Here is a 7290-nt window from a genome sequence, read left to right as displayed (position 1 = left end):
GTTATCTCCACTACATTGCTTCCCTCTTGCATTATTATGATTTTCTTTCTAAGGTTTAAAATTCAAGCAGAGAGAAAGAGAGAGAGAGAGAGAGAATATTGCACATTAGTGTCAGGTCAAATCAATGTTGCAGGTTAAGGGAAAAGAACGAAGCTAGGAAGAAATCAGTGGTATAAAACTGTATCCCAGTTACTAACAATACTTTCTTTTTCTTAGGAGCTAGGTCACTAAGGTGAACATCGGGGGTAAAAATAAAGGATCTTGACCTAACTAAGATGCTCGATGCTTTTGCCTCATTTATTTATGTATTTATTAACCATTTAGAAATACCTTAAAATAATTGCTATAGGTTATTGAGAACTTACTATGTGCCAGATGCTTTATCTCTAAGTGTTATGATTACTAACTGTTATGATTACTAAGAATGACAGCTACTGTCAGTCTCATTTGAATGATAATGAACCTGAGGTTTATAGATGTGAAGTTACTTGTCCTTGGTCTTACAGTTGGTATGTGCCGCAACTAGTGTTTGGGTGCAGGTTTGTCTGATTTTAATTCTGTACTTTTTCCTACTGTATTATGCTAGACTGTAGGGATAAGGAAATTTTGCTCAAATTCTAATAAGAAGGAAAGCATAAAGTGTTCTTTTTAAAAACTGTGTTGTTATGGAAAAGAAGCAAAGACCTCTTAAATCTGGCTTGTAAATCATGGGGACACAATATTAGATATGATTCTCATGTTATACTCAACTTCATCATAATGCAATATGTATTCAAAATTCTAGTTCAAATTCACAGATATACGCCTAAAAAGAGATTCAAATCAATGGATCACTCTTTACATGAATCAAAGTCTTGCCATCAATCAAGGTAGAAAGAGGTAATCTAGAATAATGATTTCTGGTCATTTTTACCACTATTGAAACATTTAAAGCTCAAAAAGAAAAACTGGTGGTTATTTCTGAAACTGTACTCACTGATCCAAAAAATACTTTGTTTCTCCTTTATTCAGTTGTTAATCTCTTGTATGTCCTAGTAAAGTTTAAATATTCTAACGGAGGTGGCAGTGACCTTGATTCTGAGCAGGTGACTTTGTATTAGTTGCTATAAATCCTGGAATTACAAGGAAGGAGAAATAAGACAGTATATGAGCTTTCTATTTAATGCTTACATTAAAAAATAGTTCTATTTTATTTTTATATTTGCACAAGTTGAGGCACAGAGACAAAGTTAGTGATATACCTAAGGTCATGTAACTATTAAATGTCTGAAGCTAGGTTTAAGTCCATATATACCTGAACAAAAAAAATAAGCTATTTTTGCTACACTGTAGAACCCCTTCAAAGGGGATACATACTCTACTGCTTCAATAAGAATGGAAAACAAAACAAAACAAAACAAAAAGTAACAGAGATTGGGAGCCAAAGAATAAAGAAATATATGACAGATCACTTTCCTCTTTTGTGGTCCTCTCTGGATCTCTATATCTGTTCTGTGAAATTCAACATCAGAGGTCATTGCCAACATCATGAGATACATTTTAAATAATAATGATTTAAATTAGCTTAAGGGGCGCCTGGGTGGCTCAGTTGTTAAGCGTCTGCCTTCGGCTCAGGTCATGATCCCAGGGTCCTGGGATCGAGCCCCGCATCGGGCTCCCTGCTCTGCGGGAAGCCTGCTTCTCTCTCTCCCACTCCTCCTGCTTGTGTTAACCTCTCTCACTGTGTCTCTGTCAAATAAATAAATAAAATCTTTAAAAATAAATAAATAAATTAGCTTAAAGAAAGAATTTCATAGAGAATACTCAGTATGACTGCAAACATAAATTTCCCAGTGTAAGAAAGCAATGGGTGTATTTTGAAGATACCTTTGATTGTTTTTTAAAATAGCCATCTAGGGTGCCTGGGTGGCTCAGTTGGTTAAGCGACTGCCTTCGGCTCAGGTCATGATCCTGGAGGTCCGGGATCGAGTCCCACATCGGGCTCCCTGCTTGGCGGGGAGTCTGCTTCTCCCTCTAACCCTACCCCCTCTTGCACTCTCTCTCTCACTCTCAAATAAATAAATAAAATCTTAAAAAAAAAAAATAGCCATCTATTCTAAAAAAAAAAAAAATAGCCATCTGTTTGCAATAAAATAGTTACCAAAAATCTGCATTATTTTATTTAAAGTTTTTACATTAAAATTTATTGTATATCTCCTTTATAAGCATATGGTCTGGGGAAGAAAAAGAATATATTTTCTCTTTTGTGTTAGCTTCCTTGACAGTAGGCAAGAAATATACTTTCTATTTTGTCCTGATTGCTAGGAATCTTAGAACTAACTGTTGGGCTTTCGTTTTTTATTATCTTTGTTTGTGTGTGTTTATATGGGTGCATATATTTTTATTCTAACGTACTACAAATAATTTTTAGCACTTATCTTGGTACAAACAAACATACAAATAAAGATGTGAGAAATATTTTGGTTTTATAACAGATGCTCATTTTTAAAACATTCTTTGTTATTATGTTTTATTAAAAATGTCTTAAGACAGCTCCTTTTTTCCTCTCTTGGCAACTGATATGATTAAGTCAAAGTTATATTAATTTCTTTTTATATTATTTTTTCTTCTTTCTCCTCTTAAGAAACTTTCTCTTCTTCAGAAACTATTTTTTTTTTAAAATGGTATGTGCTATGGTGAGTGCTGTGAATTGTGTAAGACTGTTGAATCACAGACCTGTACCTCTGAAATGAATAATACATTATATGTTAAAAAAAAAAAAAGTAGGAACGGAAAAATGAAGGGGGTGAATCGGAGGGTGAGATGAACCATGAGAGACTATGGACTCTGAGAAACAAACTGAGGGTTCTAGAGGGGAGGGTGGTGGGGGAATGGGTTAGCCTGGTGATGGGTATTAAAGAGGGCACGTTCTGCATGGAGCACTGGGTGTTATACGCAAACAATGAATCATGGAACACTATATCAAAAACTAATGATGTAATGTAAGGTGATTAACATAACATAATAAAAAAATGGAGATATTTTACTATTTCAGCCTAAGGGATATTTTAGTGCCATCACTACTACTGACAATGAACAAAGTTTGCATGCCTTGCTGAGGCACCATAGTTGCAATTAATCGTAAGGTGAATGTATATGGTGGTTTCAGTTTAATTCTTAATGGGCCATACTGTACATAATATAATTACCACAGAGAATTGATGAGTAGCATTTAATTAGCAGAAGACAGCCTAATCTTAAAGACTACAATATCTAATTTTTCAAAGACATAATAATTCTTAAGAAAAACACAAAGCATAGGAGAAATATAAAGCAGTATACTTACTTAGACTATTTAAGCACAGAACACAAGGGTAAATGGAAGGGAGGCTATTGACCTTGGAAGTATTCCTGGATAGTAGTAGTTAAGAGCAAATTAAGGGTCTGACTGCCTGGTCTCACCTCCTATCTTCTCTATCTTAGCTTTGCTTCCCACATAGCAGAACCTGAAGCACTGTTGAATCACAGACCTGTACCTCTGAAACAAATAATACATTATATGTTAAAAAAAAAAAAAAAAAAAAAGAAGCAGAAGAAGAAGATAGCAGGAAGGGAAGAATGAAGGGAGGAAATCAGAGGGGGAGACAAACCATGAGAGACTATGGACTCTGAGAAACAAACTGAGGGTTCTAGAGGGGAGGTGGTGGGGGAATGGTTTAGACTGGTGATGGGTATTAAAGAGGGCATGTACTGAATGGAGCACTGGGTGTTTTGTTTTTTGTTTTTTTTTTAAGATTTTATTTATTTATTTGACAGAGAGAGACACGGGGGGCGGGGGGAACACAAGCAGGGGGAGTGGAGAGGAAGAAGCATGCTTCCCGCTGAGCAGAGAGCCTGATGCTGGGCTAGATCCCAGGACTGTGGGATCATGACCTGAACCGAAGGCAGACACTTAACGACTAAGCCACCCAGGCGCCCCAGCACTGGGTATTATACACAAACAATGAATCATGGAACACTACATGAAAACTAATGATATAATGTATGGTGATTAACATAACATAAAAAAAAAAAGAACCCGAAGCAATGTTTTCAGCGTCACCCACTACTTTACTTAAAAACAGAAGTGAGGGAAAAGAAAAATAAAAGAGGGAAAGCAAATATAAGAATGTGTTACTAACCTGGCCATCACTTAGTGTCAAGATAACTCAAACTCATGAGATTATCGTCCAAAAGATAAACTTTGCTCAGGATATTTATTCTGAGGTTTGGAGTAGAATTTAGCCTCTGGATCCCATCTTTTAATGATCAAATTTCACTAGATTGTGATTTCATTTGCATTTCTGGGTTGGATATATGGTGGCCTTGAATATACTCACATCTCATTCTTCAGGGAACAGGAAAGTGCCAAAGTAGGAGATAAATGGTTTTCAGAATATCCATGGGATAAAACACAATTGGATTATACCTGCTGAAGGTGGTATAATCCCACACGCAGTGGGTTATCAGAATAGTGGCTTAGTCTGGAGCAAAGAGTCAAGTTTGCCAGAGATAGTGAGGTTGAGATAATCTCCAGTAGCACATGAGAAGTGTCTGTCTGACCAGTCCTCAGATCTACTGATGCATTCCTTAATATTCAGCTACTGAATATAACATGGTACCTCCATATTTGTAGGATGTCCTCACTTCTCTCCTAAGAGATGAAGTACATTTCCAATCAGTCACGAAATTTCATTTAGGGACATTATCTCTTTTGAACCAGTTCATCTGTGAAGCAGTCCTCATTTTATTTTTATTCTATATGGATTGTTGACAGGAAATACTCCCAGAAGGCCATAGGTATAACCTTGAAAGAGAATGTCAATGCAATTGAGGTTAATGATAAGGGAATTCTGACCACGTGTTCATCTGATTTTCTCATGCTTTCTAGATCTGCTCAGATCAAAACCCATATACCGTTTGTATTCTACGATGGGTTACTGCTTTACATTCCCAAACTTATGACTCAGCAGGTCTAATAATACCCAAGTTAGGATGAGGAAGTGTGGTTACACAGACATCTGGTATCCCATGGTCAGGATCTTTCCATACTAGGACCTAGTAGAATACTAGAAGGGTTTTTTTTTTTTTCAATGAAAATTAATTTGTTGGCTGTAGAAAGCTTGACTTTGCTCTCCAGTCTATGATTCTACACATCAATTTTTCTTACGGGGGCTTGCCAGAGATTGAATATAGCATTTTAAATATACCATAGATAGCTCTAGCACTATCAGATCTTCTGAGTCACATACTTTGAATGACAGAGCAGCTTGCACCATAGTTTGAATTTGCAGAATACTTTCTTGCTGTTAAGTTCTGCTAAAAAGTGTCATCTTATGAGTCATTCAGTAAATGGTTCATAACAGTATTTTAAAGTATGTTATATGCTGCCTCAAAAAATCCAAAGAGGCCCACCAACTACTGTAAGTAAGAAATGTGAGGTGCACTGAATTTTTATTCATATTAACAAAAATGTTCTAATACGCTCTAGTTGACTTAAGCCCCTAAGGTATTCCCTGATATGACAGGATCCTGCCTCTTCAACAGGATTTTTCCTCACTCTCTGGAATTCTGCTATCTTCCTAGGGCTTACAGAACACTTGTTATTTCCTGATTACAGGGTTTAATTAGAGTGTTACATAATTATAATAACCCAACATGATGTTTTGCAGAATAACAATAGGATCAGTGTTCCTGCAGAACATATCATGAGCATGAGAATTATTTAACATAGCCCTCTGACAACTGGTGAATGCTGTCCCTATTACACTATCCCTACTATGTGATGGCAAACTAGTTTTGGTCCTCCTTTCTGCTGGATCAAGGAAAATGTAAATGCCAAATAAATTCACATGTGTCAAGTGCCAGGGGAATGTGGTATTGCATCAATAAATATAACATATTAAGCATGCAGTTGCACTTGGGGCTATATCTTAGGTAATTAAGGTAGTCATTCCATAGCCATCTATCAGTCAGGATCAATTTTTAAGAAATATTATTTATTTATTTGAGAGAGAGAGACAGAGAGCACGAGAGAGTCAGCACAAGAGAGGGGGAAGGCCAGAGGAAGAGGAAGGCTCCGTGCTGAGCAGGGAACCTGATGTGGGGCTCCATCCTACGTTTCCGGGATCAAGACCTGAGCCAAACGCAGACTCTTAACTGACTGAGCCACCCAGGTGCCCCTGGGATCAATTTTTTTAATTGACTTTCTTCTCACAGCCTAGTAGATGAATTGAATGGGAATATCATAGGAACCACTACTCCTGTCTTCCTTAAGTATTTGACGGTGATGCTTATCATTATAATTCCTGCAATATGGTATTGCTTTTATATATTCTCCAGGACAGGAGACAACTTCTAATTGGCTTTTTGTGTGTATGTGTGTGTGTGTGTGGGGGGGTGGTTAATATGGAACACTTCATGAATTTGCATGTCATCCTTGCGCAGGGGCCATGCTGATCTCTGTATCATTCCAATTTTAGTGTATGTGCCGCAGCAACAAGCACAGTGTTGTTTGTTTCTTTGTTTGTTTACCAAAATGGTTCTTACTCCACAGATCATAGATCTATGTGAGGATTCTGTCAGGTGTTAAGTATATCAGAATTCAGTTACCCACCTAAGGACCTGGGAAATAACTGTAGATTAGTTGTATGGACATGTTAGATACATTGCATTGTGACACAGTCTTGGGCCAAAACTCTACCTATCATCAGGCATCCAAGGTCTCTGTTCCTGGTATTTCAGTTCCTCCATTATCAGTCTCAGTTCAGAATCTTTATTTATCAATCTTTAATTCCTGTTTCCAACTATACAGTTATACTAGTATTGGCCACAAGTCCTTTTTGGAAAAGATCAGGGAAGTATTTATCTAATTTATTTGCAGTAATATGGCAGAGTTCATTCTCAAAGGGACCTGGATTCCCCTTCAACCAATGGCTTTTTGGTCTGTGAACTGACTTAAGTTTGGAATTTTTGTGAGGAACCACAACTTTCCTTTTTGATGGCTGATGCCAGTTATCAGTTCAAAAGTTATCATCTTATTTATTTATTTATTTATTTATTTATTTATTTATTTATTTATTATAGGTCAAGAAACACACTACTCCACTTATCTATCTTTTCTCTAGGACACGATGATTTATTGCTATTATCACAGACATGTATATCAAGACACCCTGACTTCCACTATAGCTATATTAGCTATTAGAGTAATTAAATCTTTCTTGCTTCTGAATATTAAGTGCTTCCACCTATACTTTTCTATTTCAGCAT

General features: G+C 36.6%; 1 non-coding gene across 1 annotated transcript; it reads right to left on the bottom strand.

The window, feature by feature from the left end:
• Positions 1–6420: 6420 nt before the first annotated feature.
• On the bottom strand, positions 6421–6524 carry LOC117999097. The gene has a single exon (XR_004676210.1). It is a non-coding gene; the product is annotated as a U6 spliceosomal RNA (small nuclear RNA).
• Between the last annotated feature and the right edge of the window lie 766 nt (positions 6525–7290).

Source organism: Mirounga leonina, unplaced genomic scaffold (assembly GCF_011800145.1).
Source record: "Mirounga leonina isolate KUSES-001 unplaced genomic scaffold, KU_Mleo_1.0 Mir_447, whole genome shotgun sequence".
Lineage (NCBI taxonomy): Eukaryota > Metazoa > Chordata > Mammalia > Carnivora > Phocidae > Mirounga > Mirounga leonina.
The sequence above is the reverse complement of the archived record's forward strand: the minus strand, read 5'-3'. Positions and strand labels throughout refer to the sequence as shown.